The following is a 20204-nucleotide window of genomic DNA, read 5'->3' as shown; positions in this document are numbered from 1 at the left end:
CTTCTTCTGGGCGGCAGACTGCTGACTTCTTGCTGTGTTCCCACATGGCAGAAGGAGCAGAGAGCTCTGGGATCTCTAATAAGGGCTTCAATCCCATGGAAGAGGGCTCCACCCTCATGACTTAATTGCCTTCCAAAGGCTCCACCTCCTAATACCATCACATTGGCGATTAAGATTTCCACCTATCAACTTGGGGGAAGGGAGGGATGCAAACATCCAGAGTATAGCACCGTGTTCCTTTCCCCAAAGTGGGTGGGTGGATGTGGCCTTTCTGTATTGTATGTTCCAGTGACAAGACCTTTCTTTACCTTTAAGTTTGTGAACTTTGCAATCCCATTAGATAATAAACTACAAGGAGATAATAATGATAATAGTGTCCAGGCTAGGGAGGCAGAGAAACTTTACTTCTCAAAATGATTTACTTCCCAGTCGTCTTGGCTTCTCGCCACGTGGCATCGCCCGAGGTTACTCTGATTTTTCTTGAAGACAAAAGCAATCATGTTTTTAAAGATCAAGTTCATTTGATAAGTTTCACTGTTCGCTGAGTAACATGTTTTCATTGTATCTATTTGGATTTCCAACTGGTGTCTCAAACTTCACACGCCCCGAACTGAATTGCAGATGTGCCATTCTTCCCCACCTGTTTCCCCTTACACTGTTCTCAGTCTCAGAAGATGAACACTCCATTCTTCCTGGCAACCAGGCTTAAAAACTGTGGAGTTCGCCTTCACACTCTTATTTCTTTCACACCCACGTCTACTCTGGCAGCCTTGGCAGCTCTACCTTCAAAAAAACGTAGAGCTACAATTCAAGCACTCCTCACCACCAAATGCTGATTGCCCTGGTCCAGTCCATCATGGGGCCTCCCTTCAATGATGGCAATGGCAGCCTGACTTTGTCCCCCTTCAGTGTACTCTTCCCATAGCAGCCAGAGTTACCGTAACACAACTTAGGTCGGATCTCCTCTGCTCAAAACCCTCTGAGAGCAACAACAGGCAAACCCTCTTTGGTGGATTTGAGCCATTTTGGACTTCTTGCTATTTCTCAAAAACTGAGGCGGTCTCCAACTTCAGGGCCTTCCCCCAAAATATTCTTCCTCTGCCATCCACCCACAGACCTCTCCTCATCAACTCCTCCTCTCTAGGGAGGACTCCCTTGACCAGCATATTTCACACCTGCAATCACTCTGCACAAATACTCCCTTCCCTGTTCTGTTCTTCTCCATGGCCCTGTTGCCAGCTACCCTACTGGGTCCTCTACTCATTTGTTTATCTCTCCCACAAAGAAATTGAACTCCATAAATATGAGGATCCTATTTTATTTATCAGTATCTTCCCAGTTCTATGGACAGTGCCTGCCACAAAATAGATGCTCAATAAGTATTTGTCAGATGACTGGATGACATTTTCAGATGAGGAAAGCGAGGCCCAAAGACACCCAGTTGTAGCCCAAGGTCACAGGATTATTGAGGGCAAGGTCAGGCCTGGGATTCTGCCAGTACGCACTCTACTCACTCCGTCGGGGTCAGGTGGTAAGAGGGGCGGCCGTGCCTTGTGAGAAGCACACTCCGAGGTTCAAATGTGGAACTTGCTGGAAGCACTGAGCTGAAACAGAAACAACTGTTTGGGCAGAATTTTTGACAGTCTGTGAGATTAAGGAAAGTACTTTGAGGGTATATGCTGAAGCTTTCCAGCTTTAAGACTGGCTTTAACTATTTTTCTTTCAGCCGTAGCTTTCTGAGGTAATGAATGTACCATATGTCTGTATCTCCAGGTTCTCATACAAATGAGGAAACTAAAAATGCCAGATGATTGAAACAGATTTCTGCTTGTTTCCATGGGAAATCAACTGCTGTGAAAGCTTCAGAAACGAGAGGGAGCGCGTGTTTGGCTCAAGGAGGGCTCTGGTGAGTGGCCGCACTCTGCCTTCAGCCCAGGCCCCAGCCCCCAGGTGGGACACTGTCCTAGGCTGCCCGCTGGGCTGGTGGCTGAGTGGGACTGCGAAGGTCAGCATGTCTCATCCGAGTGTCCTTTGAGCATCCACCACCAGGGTCTGGCACTGCACTCCAGGCCCTGCTGTGTCAGAGCCTGGCCACCGGCGCTAGAAATCAGGCACCTACTAATGACAAAGAGATGCTTAATAATGCAGGTCCCCCAGCCTCAAACTCCCGGTGTGGTTTCAGCACGTGTTGAGCCCTCTGGAGAATCTTCTGGTGCTCAGCAGGATGCACCATCAAGGATTCTTGCTGGAAGACTCACTGTCTGCTACTTGAAACTAGATGGAGCCAATTTCGGGAGGTGGGGGGGAGCACTCTGTAAACACAGCCAAGTGTGCCCTGGGTGGCTGCGCCAGGAGGCGGTGATGATTACTTGTTCCCGTCTGCCCCAGAATTAGCACCAATTTGCCTCAATGAGACAAGGCCAAGAAAAAAGGGTGCAAAAGGGTTCCATGTTGTCTTGCCACTGGCAATCTCTGGCTCCTCTGGGGAAAACTGGTTCAGGGGCTTACCCTATACTAAGTTGAGAGGGAAAAGATATCCTTTCCTGGCTTTCCTAACCCGAGGGTATCTCGGGTGTGGCCGGGTGAGGCCCAAAGCCGCTAGTCAGCAGCGACAGAGAATGCCGAGTTTAAATTTGGATTCAGACAGCCCTGAATGCTCACGCTTCTTCTCCAACTTACTAGCTGTGAGATCTCACAGAACTCATAGCCAGCTTGAGTCTCCGTAAAGTGGGATGATAATCCCTCCACCTCCTCCACGGGGGAGGACAAAATCAGCTAACTCAAGTAAAAGTCCTCATTCGAGGTCTGATAGACAAAAGGTGTGCGGCGCCTGGGGATGTCTTCTTTCTTTTCCTCTGTTTCTGGGTTTTACTGCCAATATTGGAAACAGCCTGGTGAGCAACAAGTAGAAGGTGACCTCCTTCTTGCTATAACCCCCGCCACCAGCACCAGCAGCTTGATTCTTCTCAAAAGTGCCACCAAGGATGTAGCCAGTGCAGGGGACTCCAACTCTTCACAAAGAACATACCCACTTTACTTACAACTTCTTAGCCAAGCGCAGCTGTCTTGCTTAGGTGGGATGTTCCTCAGAGAGACTACGTGGAGAAGGACACTTGGGTTGTCTTTTGCCCAAATGAACCGCCAGTAGGATCCCATGAAATTAAGACCATAGATCATAATGCATTTCAAATGCCTTGCCCTAGGCTCATCAAAATATTTGACCCCTCTTTCTTTAAAGGACTACTCCCAGGCATGGTTCCTTAGCCTGGGGCCAGCCTAACAGGTTCCATGTAAGCCAGACCATAGGAAGCAGTAGTATCATTTTGCGGTCCTGGGGAGGCTTTTGAATCTATCTTTTCCGTACAGCTATGATATCCCAAATCATGCTCTGGTGACATGCTCTATTTCCGTAGATTCCAGGAATAGCTACTCAGTGCTGTCTCTATTCTGTTTCCACCCAACCCAGTTCTGATACTATCTAGACTCAGCAAAGGCTCCACAAGTTAAGTGCAAGTTCTCCACAGGACCGCCCGCCCTTCAGATGCTAGTCACAAGCCCCCAGGGAGTCCCCAGGACACCCATTCATCTGCCCAACTGGTTACAAATCTAGGGGTTCCATGACTCCCTCAGGTTTGATAATTCACAGGAATGACTCACAGAACTCAAGAAAACACAAACTTATGATTACAGTTGTTTTTGAGAGGCTACATGAAGAGATCCTAAGACAGAACTCAGCCTCTGCTTTATCCCCATGGAGTGAGGGTCTGTTCACCCTCTGGGCACTTCTCTGAGTTCACCAACTGGGAAGCTCCAATGAGCCTTGATGTCAGAGTTTTTACCAGAGTTTCATTATGATGAAGACAAGATTGATCTCAATTTCTCCTCTCCCCAACTCCCAGTTCCCCCAACCTCCCCGCCCCTCCAGGTCAGGCTGGGCCCAAATCCAACAGTCTAATAGCAGGCCTGGCCTTTCTGATGTCCAGCCTCCATTCTGAAGCTATCGAAAGGCCCACATGAGTCATCTCCTTAGCTTAACAAAGACACCTCTATCTCTTGGGAAATTCCAAGGATTTTATAAGAGCTCTATACCAGGGACCAGGGACAAAGACCAAATATATTCTTTATCATATCATAGTCTCCTATTATTATTTACAAAACATAAGGGCTTTCAGTTGAAGCTTTTTCCTTTGGGCAGTGGGGAATCACTTAAAGCAAGTGATTTCTTGAGCAGCTACTATGGGCCATAAATGATATACATGCTGCGAGCTGTACTTTTGGGAGATAATTTGGACAATTGCATGGAGAGCGGTCTGGCTGAAGTGACAGGAGAAGACGAGGAAGGAGGCAGTCGCCCTGTGTAGCGGCTAGCCTCAAAGTGATGAGAGCTAATGTGGGGGAGCACAAGTGGGCATGGAAAATCTGGGGGTCATTTGAGAGAGGTTTTGAAGGGAGATTTCAACTTGCCATCTAACTTTTTTTGTTTTCGTTTTTACAGAACCTCCATTAATCTTTGTATGATTTGACAAAGTCTGCATTATTAAAAGACAGATAATAAAATTTCAGCTTATATAGAATCTGACATAATAAGTTCTATAGTATCTAGAATATTACATAGGAAATGAGAGGGAAACTGGGGGGGGAAACAGCATAAAGCATCACCATATCTGCAGGTGTGGTCCATAGTGTGCAGCATGTAAAAATAATCCTAGAGAAAACACAGAGGACTTACTTGGGTGAAGTATTTTTCCTTCTGGGGAGGGGAAGGGGTGATGAAGAGGGGCAGGAATTCAAAGGCATAAGCAGAATGCATTCCCCATTTCAAAATGGTACTAAAATATTTACATCACGGCACTAGGACACCTTTGAGAAAAAGAACACCTTGACCAGAGTAGGTTCATTCCGTGATTCTTTAGTAATATGTACAACTTCAAGTAATGGAGAGGACTTAAAGAATAATTTTACTTTAACAGTGGCTATTTTTCTTCTCACCCTCTGGGGCTTGATCTGTTTCAGCATCACACGGACACTTCTCCACACGGTTTCTAGAAAACCAGATTCTTATTCTTGAAGCACCTTCTATAAAGGAATCGCTAAGAATTTTATCTCCATACAATCAGGGCTAAAATAAACTCCCCTTTCTATAGCCTTACTTGAGGCTTTTCAGTGCAGGGGTCTCGGGAAGGTTTTGGTTTCTTTATTCAAAGGACCACAAGTGTTTACACTAAACACTTCTGACTCCTTTATCTGCTTTTTGTTTTAATTTTCTATTGTTATGCTGTACTGGTGATAGCCTTCTCTTACTGGCCACTCTAACCCATCTCCATCAGGGAACCCTAAAGGAGACCATGTAAATACCTGTTTAAAGTTCTTCCATCTACTTCCCATTTCGTATGGTAAAACAAGGACCTCATCTAGTTGGCAATAATTGAATTCGATCTTTAGCCTTTTCTTCAATCCACGATTCAACAGAAGTTTTGTTTCTGAGACTTATTTTCATCTGGTTACAAAACAACATCCCAACCACTCTGGTTGTTCCTAAAGCTAATCCCAAGGCAAACAAGGTGGCTACAAGTGCTGGTAACTCAAAGGGAATAATTGGAAGAGGATCTCTCTGGGCTGCCCTTCTCCATCTTTACTGTGTTCCGCCCAAAGGAGAGCAAATTATAAAGACATGTAAACAAGGTCATAACAAAAATGAAGGCAGCATGAGTGCAACCCGTGGTGCTAAAAGGAGAAACAGGGTGAACAAAGCACAACTTTGGTCACCACACAGTTACTGATCAAGGACAGTGATGGTCCATCTTCATCACACATCTGTTACACCTTCTGCGGAGACGCAACCATGGTGACTTCTGTGCGTGGCACACTTTACTAGCTTGAGACTTTTCCAGTTTCCACCCCAAAGGGGCGAAGCCAGGACCAATAAACATAGCATGGAAGTCATTATAAAGAATTTATAATTTCTGAACATGATGAAATAAAGTCATGTTTCCTCCAGTTGCATGTAAAGGCCAATACTGCAACACAGAGTCAATCCTGGCCATGACAGAACACAGCGCTGTGTCACCGAGGGCTATGATGGGACTCCAGTGACACCGTCTCTTTCATTCTTGGTGATTTTCAAACTTGATAACTGAGCAGAATGTACCTGTTTCAGTGAGGAAGAATGAATGCTTTTCTAGTTTTAGAAAATCACGCGTCTCCTTGTTCTGTGCCTCGTTTCTGTGTGCCACAAGTTCATTTGTGTGCCTGAATTGTCATGCCTTCAAGTCATGGGATGTTAGTGCAGCATCACATGGACATGTGCCATTTTCACTGTTCTACATGCAGAGTTCTGTATCTTAACCAGGACGATCCAGCATCTTGGCTTGAAACCCAATCTCAGTCTGGGCCCCAGTGCCCACACCTCGGCCGTGTAATTCTGGGGCAACCTGGACTCACCCAGAACAGGTCTTCTCCTCCTCACACAACTCTGTTATGGGTACCTCCGTCCAACACAAGCACAAAGCAAATCCTGGTTGGGACAGGCTGGAAAGCAGGCCTAGCCACGACCCATCTGTCTTTCCACCAGCACTCTTTACCATTTAACATTTTGTCTTCATTACAAAATACAATGTGATGACTAGAGAAAACTACGGGAAGAGTTAAACTATTTGCTAAAGGAATCCAAGGCATCTTGATAAGTAAACTGGCTCTTTTGCGATGAATAGAGCTTTGTGTTCTAAACATTAAAAACTAACAGAAAAGATAGCAATATTCTATCTCCTGAGCAAGCTTCAGCACCTCTGTCTTGATTTTTAATGCCATATGTCTATTATTCTTCTGAACAAAAATGTTGACTCCTCTTGTCTTCGAATGGCTGACCTATTTCTGCTTTAAAATGAACACTGTCGGTTTTTACTCTTCAAACAGAGTTTTGAAATGTGTTCTCTTTTGAGGACAGGGCCCTCCCTCCCCTCGTAGATCACAAATTCATGAAGTGGCCGGGGGAATGTTGGATGTGCCCCTGTATAAATCATATAGCAGAGAGAACCTGTAACACTATGTGTTAAAACTGGTGATTTCTTCCCCTGTGCAGATTTCAGTAAACAATAAAACACTATTTCAAAATCCTCAGTGTACTTTTTCCCACAATGTTAATGAAGACACCAAATCGCTCACACCTGCAGAAGTTCTGCAACAGGCTGAATATTTTAAGTAAGAATTTCTCAAAAAAATAATTTCATGGGTTTCAACTGGGGGAAAGAAATGATTATTTTATATATCACAGGTGATATGTTGAATTGAAATACAAATGAAAGAGTAAAAAAACATACACACTTTATTCCTGCAAGAAGCACTTTTTGTGCTTACTTTTTAAAAGAAATTATTATATATCAAGTTGCAAGATACTGACTTTTAAGAAAACTGGCAAGTGGCAGCTCCTCGTATTTCTGTATTTTTTTTATTTGAAGGAAATACTCCTCCTTTAACTTAATATTAAAATAAAGTTAAGAAATAATTTTTGAACCACAACCATGTGGTTGTGTCAAAAAAAAGAAAAGATGTAATTAGCTGTTGAATATTAATAAAAATTGACACAATGCATATTTATGATGTGTCAGGCAGTTCTAAGACATGTGTTAAATCACCGAATCCTCAGAAAGAGGAACCCTCGTGCAACTGGTGGGAATGCAAACTGGTGCAGCCCCTCTGGAAAGCAGTATGGAGGTTCCTCAAAAAATTAAAAATAGAACTACCCTACAACCCAGCAATTAAACTACTAGCTATTTATCCAAGGGATACAGAAGTGCTCTTTCGAAGGGACACATGCACCCCAATGTTTATTTATTTTTTATTGTATCTTTTATCTTTATTTATCTTTTAAGATGACTAATCAGCTGACTTTATTTTTTCTTTCATAGTTTATTGTCAAGTTGGGATTCCATATAACACCCAGTGCTCATCCCAACAAGTGCCCTCTTCCATGCCCATCACTCCCCTTACCCTTTCCCTTTCCCCCACCCCCATCAGCCCTCAGTTTGTTCTCAGCATTCAAGAGTCTCTCATGGTTTGCCCCCCTCCCTCTCCCAAACTGTTTATCCCTTTCTCCTCCCCCATGACCCTCCATTAGGTTTCTCCTGGTCCACCTATAAGTGAAAACATATGGTATTTGTCTTTCTCTGCCTGACTTATTTCGCTCAGCATAACACCCTCAAGGTCCATCCATGTTGCTCCACATGGCCAGATTTCATTGTTTCTCATTGCCATGTAGTAGTCCATGGTATAGATAAACCACATCTTCTTGATCCATTCATCAGTTGATGGACACTTAGGCTCTTTCCATGTTTTAGCTATTGTGGAGAGTGCTGCTATGAACAGTGGGGTACATGTGCTCCTATGCATCAGCACTCCTGTATCCCTTGGGTAAATTCCTAGCAGTGCTATTGCTGGGTCATAGGGGAGTTCTATTGTTAGTTTCTTGAGGAACCTCCACACTGTTTTCCAGAGGGGCTGCACCAGTTTACATTCCCACCAACAGTGTAGGAGGGATGCTCCCCAATGTTTATAGCAGTGCTATCAACAGTAGCCAAAGTTTGGAAAGAGCCCAAAATGTCCATCAATGAATGAATGGATAAAGAAGATGTGGTATACACACACACACACACACACACACACAATGGAGTATTACTTGGTGATCAAAGAGGATGAAATCTTGCCATTTGCAACAATGTGGATGGAACTACAGGGTATTATCCTAGGTGAAATTAGTCAGAGAAAGACAAATACCATAGGACTTCACTCACATGTGGAATTGATGATACAAAATGGATGAACATAATAGAAGGGGAAAAAAATAATATAAAAACAGGGAGGGGGACAAACCATAAGAGATTCTTAAATACAGAAAACAAACAGAGTTGCTGAAGGGGTTTGGGTGGGGAGAAGAGCTAATAAGACAAGGGGCATTAAGGAGGACACTTGTTGGGATGAGCACTGGGTGTTATATATAAGTGATGAATCACTGGATTCTACTCCTGAAATCATTATTGCACTATATGCTAACTAACTTGGATGTAAATTTTAAAAAATTAATAAATGAAAAAAAAAGAAGAAGAAGAAACCTAGGCTTCTTCCTGTAGGCTCCTCGCCAGGCAGAAGCATGCAGTGGTTATCTCCTCGTGATCTAGGCGGGGTGCAGGGGGGTGGGGGTGGGCTGAGGTAGGTTCCCTTCCCCATCTCAGGTAAGGCCTATAAATCCAGGCTGGAACTGGAGGACCAGGAGGAGAAAATTAGGGTGGAAGTGAGGGAAGGATATACATGGTTTTCAGAATCCTGTGTCCCGTCGTGTGAGAAAAGGCAACCTCTGGGGAGGAGGTGCTGTTTTGTTTCGGGTGACAGATGAAGGCCTCAGAGTTGGGGTCCCTGACTGGCCAACCCAAGAAAGGAAACAGGGGGAGAGAAAAAGGAAACAAGGAGGAAAGATTAGTTTGCTTGTAATGGTTCACTTCTGCTCCATCGTTCTTCCTTCTGTCCTTGAGGAAACTTCTAGAAAGACATTGTACATTATCTCTGGATCAAAAATGTCTTCTTCACAGATTCCAGAGAGTCAGCCATTATAGACTGAATTTACATTAGATCTGTTCCCTTCTATATTAAAAATCATAGACAAATATTTCTGAGTGAGGGGCACGGATATTGCGAAACTATAGCATAATTTAATTTGTGTGTTGTTTTTGAACCATCGGAGGGTGGAGCTGTACCCAAGGTGGTTGGGGGTGGTCAGTGTTGAGGAGGGTGAAACAAGTTTCTCTCCAGTCTTCCTTTCCTTTGGATTTTGTAGCTTTCCTAAAGTTTTTTCAGGCACCTCAAGTGGCAATCAAACAAACAGAAAGGTTTTATTTCAAGGACTAATATGCTCAGTGCAGAACTGACTACGCGAAGATTAAAAAAAAAATCACATAATCCTCAAAACACATTATCAAGTACTATAGTTATCCTCATTTATCTCTGAAGAAACTGAGGCTCAGAGAGGCTAAACAACTTATTCAAGTTTTCACAGCCATGGAAGAAAGAACATGGTTAATTAGTATGAGAGTTTTCAGAAAAGAAAGTGTTAGAAAAACTTATGGAGAAAAGGTTTGAATAGGACATTTAAAGACCGATGTAATTTGGAGGGGAGTGGAGAGACAAGAAACGGGAAGTGAGAGAGAAATTAGAAGGTGGTGGAAAGATACTAGAGGAGGTGGCAAAGAGCTGTGAAGCCACTGAAGGCATGTGCAAATGTGCGGGTCCCCTCGGAGTAAACACTGCAACATTTAGGAAAGCACTTTTGCCTAAAAAGTTGGGTCTGGAAGAATTCAGTTATATAAGTCTTTTAAAAAGCAGTGCTTTTTAACATCAAGATAAATCCAAATCCTTTTAGCTAAGGAATTACAATAATTCCACGCAGCTACGTGGGGTCCCAGAAAGATCGGAAGATGGATTTGTATTTACGTCTCTTGAACTTCTAGTTCACTCTAGATATGAGAAGCAGCCGGGCAGGAATCTCTACTCAACTCTTGGCTCTTCAAGGCCTTAACAGAAGGAGAGAAACATACCCACCAGTCCGCACAAAAGTTGTTGGGCCAAGACAGTGCTGGCACCCTCATTTGCCTGTGGAAATGGTGACGGCCCACGCAGAAGTGGGTCTCACTCTTGGATCTGAAATTTGTACCATACCATTTGTCTTCAGAACACTGAACAGACATAACCTTGCAGAGGCTTTTACATAAACTTTGCTATCACTAGTTTTCAGTAATATTTTGGGGCGTCAGAACCTGGGCAGCAATCTATAAATGCCGTATAATAAATCATTTCCTCACCATTCTGAGAAATCTAGCCCCCCAAGATTTTGAAAATTCCTTCCCCCTTCAAGAATTCAGAAATTCCCTAGTCCTCCTACCTCCCGTGCTCCTTTGGAGATCGGAGAGGATGAGGGCCAGTCTGATGAGGAAAAGCATTGTGATGTGATTGTTGGTCTAGGCAGGGTCACAATGTGTCCATCTGGGGACTGTGGCAACTGTGGGTGACTTGGAGGCTGGTATTACCACTCCTGGTCATGAAAGACTAACGCTTGTGCCAGCAAAGAACTGATACATCACTTCAAAATATGGTTGCTTTTCCCTCCTTCTCTGGATATAGACCTAAAGAGAAACATTCAACATCTATTGTGGATTTGTTTTAGACTATTAAAAGATTTTTCAAATGCATCTTGTGTTAGGCATTCAAGACATATCAAAATCTTACACAGAAGATTTTAAGGTGGCTTAACTGCAAGGTCCCCCTTCTCAAAACAGGCTACATCGTATCTCCCTTCTCTGGCAACGTGGGCTGATAACAGACTAATTCACCCTTAAAGGTCCTGAGATCTATTCCTCATAGAAAAATGAAGAACGGCATTATGTCTAGGAAGCTAATAATCTAGAGATAAAAATCCGAAGAAGAAAAATGATGTTGATTTCTTTTACACATTCTAGAAAAAATAATCACATTTTCCAGAAGTTTAAAAAAAAATTCTGAGATTATAAAGCAGAAAGGGAGTGTAGGCTTTAGAGTCAGGATGCCTGAATTCTGTTCTTGGCTCTGCCACTTACTAGCAGCGTGACATCAGGCAAGTGACATTATCTGTGGCCCTGTCTCCCCATGTGTGAAATGGGAGCAGTGACAGTACGTACTTCATAGTGTCATTACATGGATTAGTGAACTAATATATGTGAAATGCTTAAACCATGCTTGGCATGGAGTACTCACCAAAGCTTAATTTACTACCCTATTTGTGGCTTTCAAATCACTGTAGCAAGTTACCAGACTACCACTTAGGATTTCCAGACCCTGAAAGCACTTTCAATCAGAAATTCTTTATTTCAAAGCAGTTTATCAGAAGCATTGTTACAGAAAGCATAATTTTGAGTTGTGGTTTAGCCAATGAAATCAACGGTTCATACGAAATGACATCAGGTCAGACTGTTGTCGGAGCATTTTAGAAGCTGAATAATATTGGGGACGTTCAAGAAATCTGGATGTCTTCCATCTCCTAAATAAGGCCACACTTGTTTTCATATTGTGGTAAAATGATCCTCCCCTTGGTCACATGAAGCAATTTCTCTTATCTGAACTCAAGTCTCCTTCTACATTGCTTTTGGGAGCAATCAGTACAATTAACTCAGAAGTTTCCCCTTCCCCACCTCACCCCCACATACATGTCCACTGTTTACTAAAAGACAGTATTTCCTTTTCATGGAGGATTTTTAAATTTCTTTTAAGAAACAAGATAGACTGCAAAATATTTTCTAATCATGTTAACGAAATGTTATCATGTTGGACAGAATTCATGGTGCCTTTCTTTGAGATTCCATAATCACACTGCATCACTTCTAATAGCCCTCTGCTGAGTATTCCTCGGGAACCAGGATGGATCGCTATAAATGCTGTATCAGGCTTAGGGAAGCATTCAGAGGAGAGAATATTCAGAAAACCAGGGATGAGCCAGGGAGGGAGAACACCTAAGGATATGAAGTTATTCTGCCAATGTCCAATTCCCAGGGAGGAAAAAGCCAGTTATTGTCAGAATTGTGAAGGATCCGAGGCTTTATCCCTGGCAAGCTCAAAGGAATTAGCCTGCCGAGGTTTCTTGGAGGGCGGCAGAAGACAGGAAACTCCTGGATCAGATAAAAGTTTATTACTCAGTGAAAGCAGCGGCCAGAGTATTAGCAGTTTTGTGTCAGCTCCCGGAGTTCCTGACATAGTAATAACAGGTTGTGTTATGGGAGAGGAACCGTGAGCTAAGGGAATGTGAGTGTTTTATAATGAGTGTAAGCGTGCCTGCCTCTCGCTCTGAAGAGAAACTGTGCCTTTATGATACTGGACAATGGGTAAACTTGCCTTTTGCTCCAGAGGGTGACATTTCTTCTGTCTTCAAAGGCTGTTCACTCAACAAGTATCCTTGAATTTGAGTCTGGAAGAAAGGGCAGTCAGTGCCTTGCTCATAAGATGCGAAGAAATACTAGAGACCCATGGAGAATTGTCTTCCAACAGTCCTTAATAAACTATTCTATGCCAGCCCTTTGACTACTCAGAATGTATGTTTGTCTTACACCAGTTTCACGTTTCTAAAAGGCTGTTGAAGAACCCAGAGGCTAATAAGAGCATGTAAAGGTAGAGGAGCCTGGGTGGCTCAGTCAGTTGAGTGTCTGACTCATTTTGGGCTTAGGTCATGATCTCAGGGTCATGGGATTGAATCCTGCAGCCTGCTTAAGATTCTCTCTCTCTCTCTCTCTCTCCTCCTCCTCTTCTGCCCCTCTCCCCTGCTCACACTCTCTCTAAAAAAAAAAGAAAGAAAGAAAGAAAGAATATGTAAAGGCAAGGAAATATTCCTCAGTGTAAAGGACTAAGGCTACACTATTACCAGTGAGAATAGGTGCTCTTTGTCCTATTAAAGATGACAAGTACTCTGTTAACGGCTGATGTTTGTAAGGGAAATAGCTACAGAAAACCAAGAAGGTTTATCTTGGTAAGCATTAATTAAATGAATTAATAGGGCTGATAACCTCCTGCTCTTCCCAAAAGTCATATGAAGGCTCTGCAGTCTTTAAAATAGCAATTCAAATATTCTGTTCTGAGAGATTTTGGTCTTCCTGGAACGTTGGTAGCTGTGACAAAGGAAACAGTTCCATTGTCAAATAAAGTTAAAGAAATGCTAGGTTCAGCAAAGTTAAACAAGTATTTTTAACTTGTTCTAAGCATGTTAACGTGTGTTGTGAATCTCCAAAAGGGATATAGTATTCTCCACGGGATTTGACCACAGACCCCTATTTCTCAGGATACTCCAAGGCGGGAGTTCCCAGGAAAGCTGCTTGGAAATGCCTCCATGGAGGGGTGACCCTGGCTCACTGGCCATGGATGCTGAAAGACAGAGGTACTTTGGGAAGATGTTCCTGATGGGTCTGACATGCTCTAGGCAGTTTTCCTACGGATGGCAGAAATATGTGCCTTCCTGCTTCTTTTATTAGAGGTCAGTGATTATATTCATCACTGACTAAAATCTAGGGAGGATACCTGTGTATCATTTTAAGATCAATGTGAAAAGTTTTAGCTCTGAATAAGTCCTAAGAAATCATCTATTCCAATCCCTTCTTGCAGAGGAGACGGACGATGCAAAGATATTAAGAGATTTGTCCCAAGTCACAAAGTTAGTCGATGGCAGAGCCATGCCTGGAATCCAGGTCTCCTTAATCCCAATTTATGCTCTTTTCACTAGAAGCAATGGAATTGATCATTACTGACTGCTATCATTGATACTGAGAAGGAAAACCAGGTTTCTTGGTTTTTTGTTTTGTTTTGTTGTTTTACCCAGAGAGCTAAATAAACAACATGAGTAAATTCAGAAAATTAATAAACGAACTCCAGAAAATTCATCATGTATCAGTACGGGTGGTGGCTTTAAGAAGAGATCATCTGATGATGGCATTTTCTAAGTATACAAAGCACCTTCCACGAGAGTTTTCCAAAAAGAGTTGTGTTTATGTCAGTAACAAGAGCATCTTGAGTTTCACTGCCCTGCTAAGGTTTCTTGAGCCATTGGTTATTCATGCCTCAGAGAGAGAGCGGCTTCTCAGTCAAAGGGAAGAGGCAATTCCTTGGGCTTGAAATTAAGTGCTTTGTCAGGGCTGATGTCACTGAAATTTGAAACAAGTCAATGCTAAACTGTAATCTGAAATGTTCTTTGGTACATCCTATATGCATAATAAGATGATGTTAAAAAACTGGAAACTTTGAGTCCTGGGAAAATTGAGTTGCCTTCTGTAGGAGGTTGTGTCTTAATAAATAAGGAAGTCATAAGCCCCTCAAGAATATTTCATTATCTTTAGAATAATTCACTTCACAGTTACAGCTAGTCATTTATAGACGTAATTAATGAGTTAACACATATGAAGTTCTTAGAGCAGTGGTTGTACATGCTTAATAGTGACAGGAACATTTGATTTAGTAATAACATTATAACAGTGATATTTAGGTGCAAAAAATAAAAGCCACTCTTGAGAATGTCAAATTCATTTTGTGCTTTAAGCTTATACTATATATGTAGCGCGTGAAAGTTACTTATTTATCATTGGTCCATATGAACAATAATTCTAAGAATTAGTTTCTCTGTTTGGTATATTTCATATTGCCTAAACTCAGAGCCACAGACACTTTATGATCTTTCATTAAGAAGTTTGTTTTCAGTCACAAAATGCTTTTCAATTAAAGAGGAAGCTATAAAATCACCTCATGAAGACGCAATTGGGATGTGAGTACGTTATTGGGAAAAGCACAAACTAATGCAATTTCAAAAACTACTGAAAGAGGACCTTACTGAATATACTTGACAGATTCTATTTAAAAAGAAACATTCATTTTCCATATGATTGAGCAGTGCTTAAGCAAGAGAACTCTGAAATTAGGCTTGCCTGGGTTCGAATCTTAATTCTTCCACTCAATGGTCATATGACCTTTGAGTAGTTACTTGTTTAAAATGTGCCCCAATTTTCTCCTCTTAACAGGAGAAAATAATACTGCCTGGGGAGCTAGGGTAAAAAAATCAGACAATACATAGAAAGCTAGTACTTAGCACACCGTATGTACCTAGTAAGTGTTTACTTATTATTACCATTTCCAAAGTATATCACAAATTGCTGGGCCAACCGCTTCAATCTTATGTTCAAATTGCTGGGCCTCCCGCTTCAGGAGGGGAGCGGGGGAGGGTGAAATAAATTATTTATAAACGATTTTATAAAAATTCGGCCCAAAGTTTTGCAGTATCCTATTTTTAGGTCCTCAGCACCACCACCCTCTCCTCTGGCACAATTTCAACTGCCATTTTAGGGTTAAGACCACATTTGGCCACATTACCTCTTGGGCAACTTCCTGCTCACACGACATTTTCTAGGAGAGGTTTTATTCTCCTTGTCTTGGCATTTTTAATGGCATAGAGTCAAGGATTTCAAAGCTGTCCCTAAAGGTGATTTTATCTGGCGGCTATTAATTTAGAAAGTGCTAATGTTTGCAACAGTGTTAAGAGCTGAAACTTAAAACAATGCTTTCTGTTAGCTCAAGACCTTCCCACAAAAGCTCAGAAAGGATCTGGGGAGCAGATGTGTAAAGGGTGGGTAGAGAATGCTGGGTTAAACGCTGCTGGTGGTTTTGGTTTAGAATTCAGATTTTACTTGCAGTATTCCTAGGCAGAATCAACTAACATCAAATATAAAAGCAAGCATAGCAGGTTGGTCTTCAAGAACAAACCCAGCATTGAAAAATCAAGGTTAAGCAGATACAGATGCATAATAACATAATTTCAATATAAACTCTATGAGCTAAAGGATTCACATTAAAAAAAATTTTTTTAATGTTTATTTTTGAGAGAGAGAGAAACAGAGTGTGAGCTGGGGAGGGGCAGAGAGAGAGGGAAACACAGACACTAAAGCAGGCTCTAGACTCTGAGCTGTCAGCACAGAGCCTGATGCAGGGCTTGAACCCACGAACCATGGGATCATGACCTGAGCCTAAGTCGGATGCTTAACCAACTGAGCTATGCAGGTGCCCCAGGGATTCACATTTTAGAGCCTGAAGTTTTTTTAATTAAAATTTTTTTTTCTGATGTTTGTTTATTTTTGAGAGGAGGGGTGGGCAGAGAGAGAGGGAGATAGAACCCAAAGCAGGCTCCGAGAGCAGGGCTTGAACCACTAACACCATGGTAAGTGCTGTGTGAGCACAAGGAGGGGAGAATTACACTTGCCTGGAACCTGCAGAGGCTTCACAGAGAAAGTGACTTTTGAAATATGCTTTCAAGGAATGCTATGGCCCAGCCTGCATTGTCTTGAAGCTAACAACAAAACAGTATAAACCACATCCATACAACCCACTAGAAGGGTTGCAGATATTCTTTCTGAGTCTCGCTAGAACCTTAAGAGAAGTAGGTATTGATGTGCTAACACATAGATGGAGAAACTGGTTCAAAGATTAAGAGGCTCAGGATCACATAGATGGTAAAGAGTGGACCCAGGACTTGACCCCAGGTCTGCATCATTCTAAATCCCTTACCATAGCCCTGCACTGCCCAGAAAGATCTACTTCGGCTCCCTTTTACCAATCAGTACAGGGTCAACTTGTAACCATCTGGAGCCCAAGTGTGGGAACTCACTCTGAAAGCCCACTGAGAATGTCAAATGTTGGTCTAAAGAATTGGGTAAGTGAGAGATCAAGGTGGCGGCTCTGTATGCACAGTTCACCTGGGCCACAGTGCCCTCTCCTTTCTCTGAGATTCAATCACATTTAGTTCAAGATGGTTTATTCTGATTCATGTGCTACCAGATTCCCTCTCTCAAGTTCTGTGAACACCTTGAAGTCAAGGAATAAGCCTTATACAGTAGTCTCCCCTTATCTGAGGTTTTGCTTTCTATGCTTTCTGATACCCACAGTCAACTGTGGTCCAGAAGGATACGACCCTCCTGACAATCTGTCAGAAGTTAATAGTAGGGGCGCCTGGGTGGCTTAGTCGGCTAAGGGTCCGACTTTCACTTAGGTCATGATCTCGCGGTTCGTGGGTTCGAGCCCCGCATCGGGCTCTGTGCTGACTGCCGGCTCAGAGCCTGGAGCCTGTTTCAGAGTCTGTCACTCCCTCTCTCTCTGACCCTCCCCTGCTCACGCTGTCTCTCTCTCTCTCCTAGAAATAAATAAAAAAAAAAACATAAAAAAAAAAGAAGTTAATAGTAGCCTAACATTACATCACCATGCGTACGTCACTCACCTCACTTCATCGCATCACGTAGGTATTTTATTGCCTCACATCATCACAAGAGGAAGAAGGCGGAGTACAATACAGTGTGATATTTTGAGAGAGAGACCATATTTATATAACTTTATTATAGTATATTGTTACAAGTGTTCTATTTCATTAATTACTGATGATTTCTTACTGTGCCTAATGTATAAATAAAACTTTATTGTAGGTATGTATGCATAGGAGAAAAAACATAGTGTGTATAGGGATTGGTACTATCTGCACTTTCAGCCACCCCCTGGGTGTATGGGAGCATATTCCCCACAGATCAGGGGGCTACTGTACTTCTTTGAGACCCTCAAGATCCAGCACTCACAGGAGCTGGCTGATGATAGATTCACTTGGTTCTTTTCCTAGGGCTTGGTGACTGTGGATGTTGATTTGAGTTAGGCTGACTGAGGCGAGGTAACTAGGCTTAGGGTTTGTGCTCTCAAATAAGAAAAGGTGACCTAAGCGGGAAAACAGTGGTTTGCAGACTCGTGCCTCTCAGACTTGAGAGCGTGTGTGAATCACGTCACTGCATATACACGTACCCAAATACACCCTATTAGACAAAAGACAAAAAGTGTTGCTCTTTCAGTTAAGCATCCGGGGAGGGCAGGAGACTCAACTTGCAGGGTTCCTATCCCATTTCCAAACCTTGTTGCTGTTCCTCGTCCTTTTGATTTCAGGTCTGTGAAGAGCATAGTAAGTACAAATTTATTGTAAGCTACCGTTGATAGTAGCTCCCATTTATTGCATACTTATAAAGTGCTTGGCACTGTTCTTGCTGCTTTAAGCATGTTATCTACTTTACACAGCACCCTAAAGAACTATACCCATATTGCTGCTGATGGAAAAAAAATAAATAAAATTGGCAATAACTCCCTTACTTTTACATAGGAAGAGTAGGGATTCATTCCCGGTGCACCCCAGTCCAATGTCTAGAGTGGAATAGTTCCTTCCCACTGGATAATGAGGGAGCATTTCAGGGATGCCTAAGCTTGAGGTCAGGGTGACAATGGTACAAGAGGCTGGAGATGCTCAGAAAGCACTTGCAAAATGAGGCCCTCGACAGGTTTGTGCCCTTAGAGTACCTGCCTCACTGAGTATTTAAATCCAGGTAAGATATTTAAGAGGGGGAACTACTTCAGATAGTATCTGGTGGCTTGCAAGGTGCTCACAATTTTAGCAAGTTGCTAAAGTCAACCTCGGCCTTTTCCAGAGGAACTTGCCAGGAATATTTCCACCTGCCATCTAGGAGAAAGGCCCCACCTTCTCCTAGACTTTTGCCTCGATCTAGGTGAATTAAGGCTGGTGGTAGAGTCATCTAAAGCCTACAAGGGTTTAAGGTTGACTTCCACGACAGTACAGGATTTGGAAAAGTGTGGTAGTTCGCCCAGCAAGCAGGGGAGAAATAGTTAAAAGCTTAAGAGAACAATTTCTGGACAAATTTTCATTTCATTTTGACGTGGAAATAGAAATGGGGTAAAAGGAAGTGCCTGCTCTCTTAAGGCTTCCTGTGTCAGAACAGATCAACTCGCGAAAGGCAATTAGGTACATCAGCCTTTTCCTGACTGCCAGGACAGAGCAGTGGGTTAATTTTAGGTACTCTCAGAATAACAAAATATCAGCAATCTTGTCTGAACATTTTTCACTGGGCAGAAGACTTTCCGTACAGATAGCTGTCAGCTTCCAAGAAGACCGAGCTTGCTTTTCAGTCCTGAAATTGGGTAAGGGGAGAACGAGTAGAAGACAAACATTCTTCAGATCAATCAATAAGAGAGAACCCCTCCCCCATGCTCTTTAAACAACAGGTGGTTTTGATGAGTACCGTCAACTCCTCTATACACAGCTCACAATTGTAGGCGGAGCGTTCAACTTCAGCGCCCCTGGAACCTGCTGCGGAGAGATAGGGGAGCCCAGCTGTGAGTGTCCAGGAACATGGGGGTTCCTGCTGGAGAGGAGACTCGGGTGTCCAGGGTCTCATGGGCTTCGTGGTGCACGGATACCGGGTTTAATCTTTCTCCTCCGTCTCCCTCAGTGCGCCCCCTCCCATTCTTGTGTTCTTATGGGGTCCTTCTGTTCTCACGAGGGGGCGGGAGATGAGGAGGAGGGATTATCTCTGCCCTGACCCCAGTCCTGCTGCGGAGTTGCCAGAAGGGCTATTTTTAGAGGTAGCTGCTCCCCTCGAACACCCATGGGAGGAGCTGCGGCAGTGGAGTGGCCGCAGAGCGCAGAGGAGCCTCGGTTTTCCGCGCCCAGTTAGGGATGGGGGAGGTAGCAGACGCAGCCCGCTGCCCAGGCAGAGGCCGCCAGGTGGCCGCCTCGAAGGCCGGAGCGGCCCCGCCGGAGAGCGCGGGAGGGTTCGCGTTCCACCTACAGA

General features: G+C 43.2%; 1 pseudogene; it reads right to left on the bottom strand.

Moving 5' to 3' along the window:
• Positions 1–4913: 4913 nt before the first annotated feature.
• Positions 4914–19808, bottom strand: LOC120223643 (annotated as a pseudogene).
• Positions 19809–20204: the final 396 nt, after the last annotated feature.

This window comes from Hyaena hyaena, unplaced genomic scaffold, assembly GCF_003009895.1.
Source record: "Hyaena hyaena isolate Hyena2069 unplaced genomic scaffold, ASM300989v1 scaffold_1025, whole genome shotgun sequence".
NCBI lineage: Eukaryota > Metazoa > Chordata > Mammalia > Carnivora > Hyaenidae > Hyaena > Hyaena hyaena.
This window is presented reverse-complemented; position numbering and strand designations above follow the sequence as displayed.